Raw genomic sequence first — 16,212 nt, 5'->3', positions numbered from 1 at the left:
CAGTGATATTAGTCTGGAATTTTGTTTTTTTGGTGTGATAAATGTGTCTGCTTTGAGTATAAGGGTGATGGCGGCCTCATAAAATGACTTCAGAAATGTTCCTTCCTCTGCAATTTTTTGAAAGACTTTGAGAAGAACAGATGTTAACTCTTCCCTAAATGTTTAGTAGAATTCACTGGTGAAGCCATCTGATCCTGGACTTGTTTGTTTTAACTACTGATTCAGTTTCAGTACTGATAACTGGTTTGTTCATATTTTCTGTTTCTTCCTGTTTCAGTCTCAGGAGCTTGTATCTTTCTAAGAATCTGTCCACCTTTTCTACCTTTTCTAAGCTGTCCACTTTACTGGCGTACTGCTGTTCACAGTAGTCTCTTAGGACCCTTTGTATTTCTGTGGAGTCTGTTCTAACTTCACCTTTTTCATCTGATTTTACTGATTCGAGCTCTCTCCCTTTTTTTTCTTGATGAGTCTGGGTAACTGTTTATCAACTTTGTCTACCATTTCGAAGAACTAGCTTTTAATTTCATTTATCTTCTCTACTGCTTTTTATCGCAGAGGAAGGAACACCTCTGCCAACAGCAGGCAAAGATATCACACACAAAAAATATTACAGGCCAATATCACTGATTCTAATCTCCAAGCTAGGGTTCAACCGAGAACTTCCAGATGTTCAAGCTGGATTTAGAAAAGGCAAAGGAACCAGAGATCATGTTGCCAACATCCACTGGATCATAGAAAAAGCAAGAGAGTTCCAGAAAAACATCAACTTCTGCTTTACTGATTATGCCAAAGCCTGTGACTGTGTGGATCACAACAAACTGTGAAAGCTCTTCAAGAGATGAGAATACTAGACCACCTTACCTGCCTCCTGAGAAATCTGCATGCAGGTCAAGAAGCAACAGTTAAAACCGGACATGGAACAATGGACTGGTTCCAGATTGGGAAAGTTGTATGTCAAGGCTGTATGCTGTCACCCTGCTTATTTAATTTATATGCAGAGTACATCATGAGAAATGCCAGGTTGGATGAAGCACAAGCTCGAATCAAGATTGCTGGGAGAAGTATCAATAACCTCAGATATGCAGATGATACCAACCTCATGGCAGAAAGCGAAGAACTAAAGGGCCTCTTGATGAAAGTCAAAGAGAGGGAAAAGGCTGGCTTAAAACCTGATATTCAAAAAACGAAGTTCACGGCATCCAGTCCCATCACTTCATGGCAAACAGATGGGGAAACAATGGAAACAGTGACAGAATTTCTTTGGGCTCCCGAATCACTGCAGATGGTAACCGCAGCCATGAAATTAAAAGATACTTGCTCCTTGGAGGAAAAGCTATGACCAACCTAGACAGCATATTAAAAAGCAGAGACATTACTTTGCCAACAAAGGTCCATATAGTCAAAGTTACGGTTTTTTCAGTAGTCATGTATGGATGTGAGAGTGGACTCTAAAGAAAGCTGAGCACAAAAGAATTGATGCTTTTGAACTGCGGTGTTGGAGAAGACTCTTCAGAGTCCTTTGGCCTGCAAGGAGATCAAACCAGTCAATCTTAAAATAAAATCAGCCCTGATATTCATTGGAAGGAATGATGATGACTGAAACTCCAATACTTTGGAAACCTGATGCAAAGAACTGACTCATTAGAAAAGACCCTGATGCTGGGAAGATTGAAGGCAGGAGGAGAAGGGGACAACAGAGGATGAGATGGTTGGATATCATCACTGACTCAATAGACACGAGTTTGAGCAAGCTCTGGGAGCCGGTGACGGGCAGAGAAACCCAGCATCCTTCAGTCCATGGGTTCGCAAAGAGTCAGACACAACTGAGCAACTGAACTGAACTTACACTGACGAACAGCAGATGCAAAAATCCTCAACAAAATACTAGCAAACCAAATCCAAAAATACATTAAAAGGATCATACATCATGATAAAGTGTGATTTATCCCAGGAAAGCAAGGATTTTTCAATATCCAAAGATCAATATGATACATCATATTAACAAACTAAAGAATAAAAACCATAAGATCATCTCAATAGATGCAGAAAAGGTGTCTGATAGAACTCAATATCCACTGAAAATAACTCTCTAGAAAGCAGGCACAGAGGGAACATATCTCAACATAATAAAGGTGACATATAACAAACCTATGGCCAACATTACACTCAACGATGGAAAGTTCAAAGCATTCCTTCCAAGACCAGAAACAAGACAAGGAAGGACACTTTCACCACCGTTATTCAACAGTTTGGAAAGTCCTAGCCACAGCACTCAGAAAAGAAAAATAAAGGAATCCGAATGGGAAGGAAGAACTACAACTATCAATGTCTGCAGGTAACAGCATAGTATAGACAGAAAATCCTAGAGATGCCATCAGAAAACTACTAGAACTCATCCGTGAATTTGGTAAAGTTACCAAATACAAAATTAACATACAGAAGCCTTTTACATTTCTACACACTAACAACATATTATCAAAAACATAGAGAAACAATTCTGCTTACCACTGCATCAAAAACAATAAAATACCTAGGAATAAATCTACCTCACGAGGCAAAAAGCTTGTACTCCAAAAACTGTAAGACACTGATGAGAGACATTGAAGTCAACACAAATGGAAAGATATACTGTGTTCTTGGATGGGAACAATCAATACTGTTAAAAATAACCAAACTACCCAAGGCAATCTACAGATTCAATGCAATCCCTATCAAACTACCATGGCATTTTTCAGAGAACTTGAACAAATAATTTTAAACTTTGTACAGAAACACAAAAGATCCTGAATAGCCATAACAATCTTGAGAACGAAGAATAAAGCTGAAGGAATCAGACTAATTCAGGCTATATTACAAAGCTATGGTAATCAAACTCAAATTACCAAATCAGACACTAGATCAATGGAAGAGGACAGAAGGCCCAGAAATATACTCATATGCTTACGTCCGACCAATCTATGACAGAGGAGGCAGGAATGTACTGTGGAGAAAAGACAGCCTCTTCAACAAGTAATGCTGGGAAAACTGGACAGCTACACGTGAAAGAGTGAAATCAGAACACTCCCTAACACGATACACAAAATAAACTCAAAATGGATTCAAGACCTAAACGTAAGATGGGATGCTATAAACTTCTAGAGGAAGACTCAGGCAGAACACTCTTTGACATAAAGAGGGAATTAACCTAAATGTGCACTGGCAGATGAATGCAGAAACCAGATGCGATGTGTGCATGTGCGCCTGTGTGTGTACGTGTGTGCGCGTGTATATAAAAACACATAAAAGAATATTACTCAGCCATAAAACAGAATGAAATAATGTCATCTACAGCAATATGAATGATCTAGAAACTTACAATCTGGAAAGATGATACAGATGAACTTATTCACAAAACAGAAATAGACTCACAGACATAGAAAACAAGTTTATGGTTACCAACGAGGAAAAGGGAGGAATGATAAATTAGGAAAGTGGGATTAACAGAGACACACTTCTCTATATTAAATAAACAACTAAGACTCATTGTATGACACGTGAAACTATGTTCAATATCTTGTAATTAACTATAGTGGAAAAGAAATATGAAAAAATAGATAAATACATGTATAACTGAGTCGATCTGCCATACACCTGAAACGAACACACCACTGTAAATCAACTATAATTCAATAACAAGTTGCTTTTTTTGAAACAACAACAACAAAAAAAATTCATCATGATGTGTTCTCTTGGGTCCTTTGACACGATCTACGTCCTTATTCAAAAAATTAAATTTGTGTCTGTGTGTGTATTCACCCACTTCAATCTCAATTTCTACTCTTTGAAAAATGCTTAAGAATATGAAGTTGAGCCACAGACTAGGAAAAAATATTTGCAAAACACGTATCAAGTAAAAGATTTGCATCCAAAATACAAAAACAACTCTTAAAATGCAACATAAAACACGATATGACCCAGCAATCCCACACCTATTTACCCAAAGGAAATGAAAATGTATGTGTATACAAAAACCTATAAGCAAGAAGGTCAGACTGTTGTTTCCTATTGAAAAGGAAATGTTATTGTTCCTTTACTCAGTGTCTCCTACTGAAGATTCACATCTGATATTACTTTTAGAATCAGTGCTAGAAGATACCGGTTTTTTAGCAGATTCAATAATGTCTGCTCCACTTAATAATGGCACATACATACCTAATCGTATTCTCTCATCAATCACATTAGAATTATCTACATTTTCGTACTATGGTTTTTATTTCTTTTAATCTTTTCTCCCCATACATCTTTTTATAAACTGCCTCAAATTCATTGTTCATTATGAACAAGTATAAAGAAATTACACTCAACATAACAAGCTTTTTCCTCATTAATTCCTTCTGGGAAAAAAAGGGGTTTTCCCCATTTGTATACTTTGCTTTAAATTTTTTTGAAAAAGCTAAGTGTTATAGTATATCCCTGCAATAATACAGTGCTTAGGAAAAAAAAAAAATCTATAGGCAGGGACTTTCCTGGTTCTCCAGTGGTTAAGAATCCATCTTCCAATTAGGGGACATGGTTGAAGAACTAAGATCTCACATGCATGGTACAATTAACTCCACGCACTCTAGAGCCTGAGCTCCACAACACAAGGAGCCCGCACTACACAAACAGAAGCCCACACAGCACAACAAAGACCCAGGGCAGCCAAATAAAAAACACTTATAGGCAAATATTTATCATGACTTTACCCATAATCACCAAACACTAGAAACAATACAACTGTTTTTCAACTGGCAAGTTGACAGATTTTGGTACATCCACAAAAAGGAATGTTAGTCATCAATAAAAAGGAACTGCTGACTCATGCAACAATATGGATAAATTTCAAATGCATTATGCTAAGTGAAAAACAAAATTCATAAGGCTGCATATTGTATGATGTTACATGATTTTCTGAAAATGCAGAATTGCAGAACAGAAAACAGATCAGGGTAGAGGCAGGGGAAAGGCTGGCTGTAAGGGACATGAGGAATTTGGGGGTTGATGGAATTGTTCTGGATCTTGACTGTTGATAGTTCAGTAAGTTACAGAATGTATTGTACAGTAAAAAGAATAAATGTTACTCTATATAGAATACCTCAGTTCAGTCAGTTCAGTCGCTCAGTTGTGTCCGACTCTTTGCGACCCCATGAACTGCAGCATGCCAGGACTCCCTGTCCATCACCAACTCCTGGAGTTCACTCAGACTCACGTCCATAAGTCAGTCAGTGATACCATCCAGCCATCTCATCCTCTGTTGTCCCCTTCTCCTCCTGCCCCCAGTCCCTCCCAGCATGAGAGTCTTTTCCAATGAGTCAACTCTTTGCATGAGGTAGCCAGAGTACTGGAATTTCAGCTTTAGCATCATTCCTTCCAAAGAAATCCCAGGGCTGATCTCCTTCAGAATGGACTGGTTGGATCTCCTTGCAATCCAAGGGACTCTCAAGAGTCTGCTCCAACACCACAGTTCAAATGCATCAATTCTTTGGCACTCAGCTTTCTTCACAGTCCAACTCTCACATCCATACATGACTACTGGAAAAACCATAACCTTGACAGGATGGACCTTTGTTGGCAAAGTCATGTCTCTGCTTTTCAACATGCTATCTAGGTTGGTCATAACTTTCCTTCCAAGGAGTAAGCGTCTTTTAATTTCATGGCTGCAGTCACCATCTGCAGTGATTTTGGAGCCCCCCAAAATAAACTCTGACAATGTTTCCACTGTTTCCCCACCTATTTCCCATGAAGTGATGGGACAAGATGCCATGATCTTCGTTTTCTGAATGTTGAGCTTTAAGCCAACTTTTCACTCTCCACTTTCACTTTCTTTTTTTTTTAAATTTTTATTTTTATTTTACTTTCAGTTCAGTTCAGTCGCTCAGTAGTGTCCGACTCTTTGCGACCCCATGAATCGCAGCACACCAGGCCTCCCTGTTCATCACCATCTCCCAGAGTTCACTCAGACTCATGTCCATCGAGTCTGTGATGCCATCCAGCCACCTCATCCTCTGTTGTCCCTTTCTCCTACTGCCCCCAATCCCTCCCAGCATCAGAGTCTTTTCCAATGAGTCAACTCTTTGCATGAGGTGGCCAAAGTACTGGAGTTTCAGCTTCAGCATCATTCCCTCCAAAGAAATCCCAGGGTTGATCTCCTTCAGAATGGACTGGTTGGATCTCCTTGTAGTCCAAGGGACTCTCAAGAGTCTTCTCCAACACCACAGTTCAAAAGCATCAATTTTTCAGCGCTCAGCCTTCTTCATAGTCCAACTCTCACATCCATACATGACCACAGGAAAAACCATAGCCTTGACTAGACGGACCTTAGTCGGCAAAGTAATGTCCCTGCTTTTGAATATGCTATCTAGGTTGGTCATAACTTTTCTTCCAAGGAGTAAGCGTCTTTTAATTTGATGGCTGCAGTCACCATCTGCGGTGATACAATACTGTATTGGTTTTGCCATACACTGACATGAATCCGCCACGGGTGTACGAGTTCCCAATCATGAACCCCCCCTCCCACCTCCCACCCCATATCATCTCTCTGGATCATCCCCGTGCACCAGCCCCAAGCATCCTGTATCCTGTATTGAACATAGACTGGCGATTCGTTTCTTACAGGATAGTATACATGTTTCAATGCCATTCTCCCAAATCTTCCCACCCTCTCCCTCTCCCTCAGGGTCCAAAAGTCCGTTCTACACATCTGCGTCTCTTTTGCTGTCTCGCATACAGGGTCATCATTTCCATCTTTCTAAATTCCATATATATGTGTTAGTATACTGTATTGGTCTTTTTCTTTCTGGCTTACTTCACTCTGTATAATCGGCTCCAGTTTCATCCATCTCATTAGAACTGATTCAACTGTATTCTTTTTAATGGCTGAGTAATACTCCATTGTGTATATGTACCACAGCTTTCTTATCCATTCATTTGCTGATGAACATCTAGGTTGTTTCCATGTCCTGGATAAAAACATGGAATGCTTCACGAATTTGTGTGTCATCCTTGCGCAAGGGCCATGCTAATCTTCTCTGTATCGTTCCAATTTTAGTACATGTGCTGCTGAAGCGAGCACTCCACTTTCATTTTCATCAAGAGGCTTTTCACTTTCTGCCATAAGGGTGGCGTCATCTGCATATCTGAGGTTATTGATATTTCTCCCGGCAATCTTGACTCCAGCTTGTGTGTCTTCCAGCCCAGTGTTTCTCATGATGTACTCTGCATATAAGTTAAATAAGCATGGTGACAATATACAGCCTTGATGTACTCCTTTTCCTATTTGGAACCAGTCTATTGTTCCATGTCCAGTTCTAACTGTTCCTTCCTGACCTGCATATAGGTTTCTCAAGAGGCAGATCAGGTGGTCTGGTATTCCCATCTCTTTCAGAATTTTCCACAGTTGATTGTGATCCACACAGTCAAAGGCTTTGGCATAGTCAATAAAGCAGAAATAGATGTTTTTCTGGAACTCTCTTGCTTTTTCCATGATCCAGTGGATGTTGGCAATTTGATCTCTGGTTCTTCTGCCTTTTCTAAAACCAGCTTGAACATCAGGAAGTTCACAGTTCACGTACTGCTGAAGCCTGCCTTGGAGAATTTTGAGCATTACTTTACAGTATGACCTAAATCAAATCCCTTATGATTATACAGTGGAAATGAGAAATAGATTTAAGGGACTAGATCTGATAGATAGAGTGCCTGATGAATTATGGACTGAGGTTTGTGACACTGTATAGGAGACAGGGATCAATACCATCCCCATGGAAAAGAAATCCAAAAAAGCAAAATGGCTGTCTGGGGAGGCCTTACAAATAGCTGTGAAAAGAAGAGAAGTGAAAAGCAAAGGAGAAAAGGAAAGATAAGCATCTGAATGCAGAGTTCCAAAGAATAGCAAGGAGAGATAAGAAAACCTTCCTCAGTGATCAATGCAAAGAAATAAGAGGAAAACAACAGAATGGGAAAGATGAGAGATCTCTTCAGGAAAATTAGAGATACCAAGGGAACATTTTATGCAAAGAGGGGCTCGATAAAGGACAGAAATGGTATGGACCTAACAGAAGCAGAAGATATTAAGAAGAGGTGGCAAGAATACACAGAAGAACTGTACAAAAAAGATCTTCATGACCCAGATAATTATGATGGTGTGATCACTCACCTAGAGCCAGGCATCCTGGAATGTGAAGTCAAGTGGGCCTTAGAAAGCATCGCTACGAACAAAGCTAGCGGAGGTGATAGAATTCCAGTGGAGCTATTTCAAATCCTGAAAGATGATGCTGTGAAAGTGCTGCACTCAATATGCCAGCAAATTTGGAAAACTCAGCAGTGGCCACAGGACTGGAAAAGGTCAGTTTTCATTCCAATCCCAAAGAAAGTCAATGCCAAAGAATGCTCAAACTACTGCACAATTGCCCTCATCTCACATGCTAGTAAAGTAATAGAATACCTCAATAAACCGTAAGTATATTTTTCACTTGCCTTCAATCAGTAGTTTCACTTCTAGAGTTACAGACAAAAATTACACACAATCAGACTTCCCTGGTGGTACAGTGGATATGAGCCTGCCTGCCGATGCAGGGAACACAGGTTCGATCCCTGGTCTAGAAAGATTCCACAACTACTGAAGTCCATGCGCTGAGAGCCCGTTCTCCGAAACAAGAGAAGCCACCTCAATGAGAAAGCAGTGCACCACAATGAAGAGCAGACCCCACCTGTCGCAACTAGAGAAAACCTGTGAGCAACAACAAAGACCCATCACAACCAAAAATAAAAATTAAAAAAAAAACTTGTAAAAAGTTACATATAAGGCTGTTCGCTTTAAATCTTTTTCTATAACAACTTCAATGAGATGCCATATAATTCACATCACACATCTAAAGTACACAACCCAATGAGCATTAGTATACTCAGACTTAATAACCATGACTACAGTCAATTTTAGAATATTTTTCTTATCTCAGAAAGAAACCTCAAACCCTCACTGGTCCCAGCATCTCCCACTCAGTTTAGCCAGTTTCAGTTCAGTCGCTCAGTCATGTCTGATTCTTTGTGACGCCATGGACTGCAGCACACCAGGCCTCCCTTGTCCATCACCAACTCCCGGAGCTTTCTCAAACTCATGTCTATCGCGTCAGTGACGCCATCCAACCATCTCATCCTCTGTCGTCCCCTTCTCCGCCTGCATTCAATCTTTCTCAGCATCAGGGTCTTTTCCAGTGAGTCAGTTCTTTGCATCAGGTGGCCAAAGTATTGGAGTTTCAGCTTGAACATCACTCCTTCCAATGAATATTCAGCACTAATTTCCTTTAGGATGAACTGGCTGGATCTCCTCATAGTCCAAGGGACTCTCAAGAATCTTCTTCAACACCACAGCTCAAAAGCATCAATTCTTCAGCGCTCAGCTTTCTTTATAGGCCAACTCTCACATCCATACACAACCACCGGAAAAACCATAGCCTTGACTAGACAGACCTTTGCTGACAAAGTAATGTCTCTGCTTTTTAATATGCTGTCTAGGTTGGTCATAGCTTTTCTTCCAACAAGCAAGTGTTTTTTAATTTCATGGCTGCAGTCACCATCTGCAGTGATTTTGGAACCCCCAAAAGTATTCTCTCACTGTTTCCATTGTTTCCCCATCTATTCACATGAAGTGATGGGACCAGAGGCCATGATCTTAGTTTTCTGAATGTTGAGTTTTAAGCCAATTTTTTCACTCTCCTCTTGTACTTTCATCAAGAGGCTCCTTAGTTCTTCTTTGCTTTCTGCCATGAGGGTGATGTCGTCTGCGTGTCTGAGGTTGTTGATGTTTCTCCCAGTAATCTTGATTCCAGCTTGTGCTTCATCCAGCCAGTGTAGCCTCACTTTTAACAGGAAAAGATTTTAAACAACCTAAGAATTGGAGGATATTCTCATATTATGGTCTATCTATACCACAGATTATTACAATTTAAAAATTTTTTAAGTTATATAGTATTACAACTTTAAAATATTGTAATTTTAAAGCCATTAAAGTTATGTTTACAAGCATATTTTTAATAACAGAACCAGTGCTCAGGATAAAAATTTAGGTTAAAAAATCAGGAAACAATTATGGCTGAATAAAACATGATTTTTTTAAAAGGCACAAAAGCAAGAAAAGCAGCATGTCAATCAACATAGCTGTATTGACAGAATTTATATCCTCATTCCAGAGGATGGAATGAGAAGTAGCTGGAACCATTTGGATAGGTCTTTAGGCTGTATCTAAAGCCATGGTACTCAACGAGGGGCCATCATGCCCCTCAGGAGACATCTGGCCATACCTGGAGGTATTTTCAGTTCTCACAATGGGGAGTCAGTGCTACTGGCATGCAGTTGATAAAGAGCAGGTATACTGCTAAACATCCAAAATACACAGGGCAACTCGCTCTACCCCATACAAATTACCTGGTTCAAAACCTCAACAGTATCAAAGTTGAGAAACTCTGATGTATTCTTTACAGTGAAGCTGTTATATACTAATCACAAGCAATTTAGACCAGTAATCTAATGTAAGGAAATAAAAGTTTATTCCTATCTTGGTGGAACCTCCAGGGCTTCCCTGCTGGTTCAGACAGTAAAGAATCCACCTGCAATGTGGGAGACCTGGGTTCAATCCCTGGGTTGGGAAGATCCCTGAAGAAGGAAACGGCTACCCAATCCAGTATTCTGGCCTGGAGAATTCCATGGACAGAGGAGCATGACAGGCTATACAGTCCATGGGGTCACAAAGAGTCACACGACTGAGCGACTTTCACTTCACTTCACTTCCTTTATCCTCATTACTAAGTATATTCTTTTGCATTTTCCCATCTCAGTTGATGGTGCCACCAAATATCTAGCTCATCCAGGTGAAAACCCAGAGGTCTGCAGTCTTATTTCCCTATTCAATCGATCCACAAGTCCCACTGCCTCCATCTCCAAAATGTATCACAACCAATTCTCACCATCTCTATCTTCCTCAAACAATGATTACCTTTACACAAAAATTACACCAAGAGCCTCCTAATTCATCCTCTTTCCCATCGTGCTCCCTGACGATCACCCTATACACAGGAACTAAAGGAACCTTTTTAAGAGATCTTATTTAGCTTCCTTTTCCGGTAAGCGGCCTGAGGTGACTCCTAAAAATGGTGCGCTATTCACTTGACCCAGAAAACCCCACAAAATCATGCAAATCAAGAGGTTCAAATCTTCGTGTACACTTTAAGAACACTTGTGAAACCGCCCAGGCCATAAAGGGTATGCATATCCAAAAAGCCACCAAGTATCTGAAGGACGTCACATTAAAGAAGCAGTGTGTGCCGTTCCGCCGCTACAACGGTGGAGTTGGCAGGTGTGCACAGGCCAAACAGCAGGGCTGGACTCAGGGTCGATGGCCCAAAAAGAGTGCTGAATTTTTACTACACATGCTCAAAAATGCAGAGAGTAATGCTGAACTTAAGGCCTTAGATGTAGATTCTCTGGTCATTGAGCACATCCAAGTGAACAAAGCCCCCAAGATGCGACGCAGGACTTACAGAGCTCACGGGCGGATCAACCCCTACATGAGCTCTCCCTGACACATTGAGATGATCCTTACTGAAAAAGAACAGATTGTTCCTAAACCAGAAGAGGAGGTTGCACAGAAGAAAAAGATATCCCAGAAGAAACTGAAGAAACAAAAACTTATGGCCCGGGAATAAATGCCACAAAAAATAAATGCAAATAAAAGTAAAACTGTTGGTTGTCTTAATTAGTAAACGTACTTCAAGCGTTAAAAAAAAAATTAAGAGATCTTATTTAAAAACCACAAGCTGGCTTCTCAGAGAAATATCTAATATTGCTTCTTTCCACCCCAATTACTCACTATCGTATTATCTTATGCTCTCTTATTTTCTTCACTACCTGAAATTATTTTATCTATTTATTTTCTGTCTTGCACCCCCACCACCAGCATGAACCTTGTCTTTCTCGCTCATCATTATTTCTCCAGCACCTAAAGCCATGTGTTCAGTTCAGTGGCTCAGTCGTGTCCGACTCTGAAACCCCTGGCTGTGTGGCACATCTTCTATATGTGCTGAATGAGCCAAGCTGTCTTACACAAATGTTGGTCTGTTTGCTCTGTTGTAGCCAAAGACTAACATAACACTGCATCTCTGCAGAAAGGAGACTGAATCTCCTGAAGTGAACTAGTCCCAATGTTAGTCAGCCAAAAGACAAGAAATTACAGGTCAGGATGCTAGATCCTCAGAAGAAAGGAGCAAGGAATAAGTCCTTTCCCTCAGATCTCAAACTGCTTCCAGGTTCAAAGAAAAGACATCCTCTACTCACTAGACAATAAGCTGAAGGCTTAGTAGGTAAATGTTGCCCATTTCTCCCAGATCAACCTATGTAAAAGCCAGCTATATCTGTTTCAAATTTCCTCCTACTATGCTACACTTTTAACTGCTGTTGTTCAGTCACCCAGTTATGTCCAACTCTGTGAGACCCATGACCTACAGCACATCAGGCCTCCCTGTCCTTCACCATCTCCCAAAGTTAGCCCAAGTAAATGTTAATTGCCTCAGTGATGCCATCCAGCCATCTCATCCTCTATTAATAAAGTTAAAAACAAACTTTTAGTAGTCCTGTGTAAAAAATCATAGCCTGGTCTCAGCTGTACTGGGTGGAATTAAGCAAAGATTTTGTCTCCATATTTGGGTTGCAGAGCCCAAGCAGAACCCCTACCAAGTAACATGATAGCAGCAAAGATAACCAGAAAGAAACTCTCCCATGAAGGAAAAGAAAATTTCCAGGATGAGAGTAAGAGCTGTGAAGCAACGAATTCAAAGCATATCTAAGGGAATTAGAATAGTGAGGGAGTCAACATGTTACCTTACAGATGAACAGATTCTCATTTCTGAAGATAAATCAGTCTCCAGTGTATAAAATGAATGGGGAAGAGGAAACAGTAAAGAAAGGTAAAACAAGAATTGTAAAGGCATAGAAAGTAAAAAGACAAAGCATTTTAAGTACTAGAACTAGGGTGTTGGCAGTAGCATTGAAGTTTTAAAAATCATTTCATATAATCTCAACAAGATTTACCAATTTAAACTGGATTGATAAAGGAAAGGGAAGAAGCAAGATGACTCAGAAGTCTCTAAGCTGGGTGATAATACAGGAAGAAAAATAGGTTCAGAAGGAATAGGGCACTATTTGGAAGATTAAGTACCTGCCAAGGATATAGAGAATTCCATTTTAGGTATACTGAGTTAGCAATACTCACAAGACATCAAAATGTGAGTCAAAGCTCATATTTAGAAACACTGATTTTGAATCCTAGAGACAACAGAGAAGCAAAGGAAGGAAATCACATAATGTATTTAATAGGTAACAGCTAAAATCACTGTAGAAGGGATTACCCAAGAAAAATCCAGCTGAGGGAACAAGACCTACTGGGCAAGCGAAAAAAGAGTCAGAGATGACTCTTTTGAAAAGAATCAATTCAAGAGAAGAACCATGAGAATGCCATCTTATACCTAAGGGAGAAGTTTCAAGGAAAGAATGGGTAATAGGGTCAGATGTTTAACAAAGATCAAAAAAGGAAAGTTCTGAAAAAGCATCCATTAGACTTGGTGATTATTAGGTCATTTCAGTGATTTTAAAGAGAATTTCAGTGGTAAAACAGAAGGAAAAGCATAGGTGTGACTGAGGAGTGAATGGGAAATATTCAGCTGATACAATCTCAAAAACACTCCAAAGTCAAAAGACTTGCCTGAGTTCAGTCTATGGTCTGTAACTACCATTTCCCACTTAAAATAAGTTATTGGAGTTAATTCCAAGTCTGAAGTGGTAATATACAAGATGAGCCAATGAGCCTAGGAACATCTTTTTGGCCAAAAGGGGAGACTCGAGGACTATTGGAATTAAGTCAAAAGGATAAATACAAGTATTTTATTATTTTCTATTGTAATATAAATGAAATCATTTTTTTAATTTCCTTTTGGGGTTGTTCATTGCTAGTATATAGAAATAAAACTTAGTTCTTTGTATTTTTTTGTATCCTGAAATTTCTCAGAGGGCTTGATTTTTAGAGGCTTCTACATACAAGGTCATATCCTCTGTAAACATAGTTTTACTTCTTTCTTTTCAATTTGGATCTTTTATTTCTTTCTTGCCTAAATGCTTTGGCTAAAACTTCATATACTACACTGGAAAGAAATGCCAAAAGGGCATCTCTGTCTTATTCCTATTCTGAGGGGAAATTTTTTCAGTCTTTCATCATCGAATATGATGTTAGCTATGATTTTTTATATATAAGCTTTATCATATTGAGAAAGTTTCCTTCTATTCCTAGTTTCTTGAGTGTTTTTATAAAAGGGTGTTGGATCTTTTCAAATGCCTTTTTCCCCGACATCAACAAAGCTTACCATGCTTTTCCCTTCATCCTATCAGTGTGGTCTACTACTCTGACTGATACTGCAGCAAAGGAGGTGTAAAACCTACCCAGTGAGGAACGTGTACAAAACATTGCTGAAAGAAATTAAGTAAGACCTAAATGAATTGGAAGATGTCCCATGTTCACTGATTACAACATTTAATAGTGCTGGGAGGAAACATACTACTCAGGAAATTCACAGATTGAATCCAATACCTATCAAAATTTCAATGGCACTTACTGCAGAAATCAACAAAAATCCTAAACTTCTTATGAATTTTTTAAAAACCCAAGTAAAGCCAAAACAATCTAGAAAAAAACACAAAGCTGGAGGACTTATACTTTCCAACTTCAAACTTCTTACAAACTACAGTAATCAAAACAGGGACTTCCCTAGGGTTCCAATGTTCAACACTCAATGCTGTCACTGCTAAGGGCCAGGTTCAATCCCAGTCCCTGGCTGGGGAACTAAAATCCCACAAGCCATGCAGGGAAGCCAAAAACAACAACAACAACAAACACACAAACAATAAGGAATAAATTAGGAATTTGGGATTAACAGATACACAGTACCATATATAAAAATGGGTAAACAACAAATGCCTGCTAAATGGCACAGGGAACTATATTCAACATCTTGTAATAACCTATATTGGAAAAGAATCTGGAAAAGAATGTATACATATATATATGTTTGTGTGTATAATTTAATCACCCTACTGTACAAATGAATACTGTAAATTATACTTGGAAAAAACATCAAACCCACAATGAACATACAACATGATAAATAAAATTAACACTGCTATATGTTACATATGGAAGTTGTTAAGAGAATAAGTCCTAAGAGTTCTCATTACAAGAAAAAACTTTTTTTCTAAGTCTGTATTTGTATGAGATTATAGATGTTCACTAAACTTACAATGATAATCATTTCATGATGTATGTGAGTCAAATCCTTATACTGTATACCTTAAAATTCTACAATCTTGTATGTCAACTAGATCTCAATAAAACTAGGGGTAAAAACCACAAAGAGATACACTTCACACCCACCAGGATCACTATTACCAAAAGAAAAGAACAAGTATTGGTGAGGATGTAGAGAAAACAGAACAGGCATGAATTGCTAGTGAGAATGGAAATCAACGCAGCTGCTGTTGAAAAGTTCGGTGATTCCTCAAAACGACAGGCATAAAATTTCTATATGACCCAGCAAATTCATTTCTAGATCCCCAACCAAAAAATGAAGGAAGGAACTCAAATACTTGTATGGCAATGTTTACACCAGCATTTTTCACAACAGCTAAAAGGTAGAAACAACCAAAGTATCAACAGAGGGGAACAGATAAAACAAAATGTGCCATATACATATAATGGACTATTATTCAGCCATTTTAAAAAATGAAGTTTTGGCACATCCTACAACATTATGCTATGTGAAATAAGCCAGACACCAAAGGTCAAATACTTAAGATTTCACTTATATGAAATACCTAAAACAAGAAGAAAACACACCAAAGGCTGGAGAAAAGGGCAAAGGAGACTTACACCTTAATGTATATACAGAGATTCTGTTTGGGATGAAACAGTGGTGACAGTTAATGTATCAAATGCCACTGAACCTATACATTTTAAATGATTAAAATCATACACTGGAAATTATATACATTTCAAGAAGCAACAGAATCAGACATGGAACAATAGTCTGGTTCCAAATTGGGAAACTGTCACCCTGCTTGTTTAACTTATATGCAGAGTACACCATGAGAAACGCCCAGAGG

At 39.1% G+C, this 16,212-nt stretch overlaps 1 protein-coding gene and 1 pseudogene across 2 annotated transcripts in view; one reads left to right on the top strand and one right to left on the bottom strand.

Annotated features, from left to right (window-relative positions):
• ZMYM4 (zinc finger MYM-type containing 4) overlaps positions 1 to 16,212 on the bottom strand; it is a 167,482-nt gene that overhangs the window by 137,124 nt on the left and 14,146 nt on the right. The window lies entirely within an intron of this gene.
• LOC102183387 lies at positions 11,118 to 11,729 on the top strand (annotated as a pseudogene).

Source organism: Capra hircus, chromosome 3, assembly GCF_001704415.2.
Source record: "Capra hircus breed San Clemente chromosome 3, ASM170441v1, whole genome shotgun sequence".
NCBI classification, from domain to species: domain Eukaryota; kingdom Metazoa; phylum Chordata; class Mammalia; order Artiodactyla; family Bovidae; genus Capra; species Capra hircus.
This window is presented reverse-complemented; position numbering and strand designations above follow the sequence as displayed.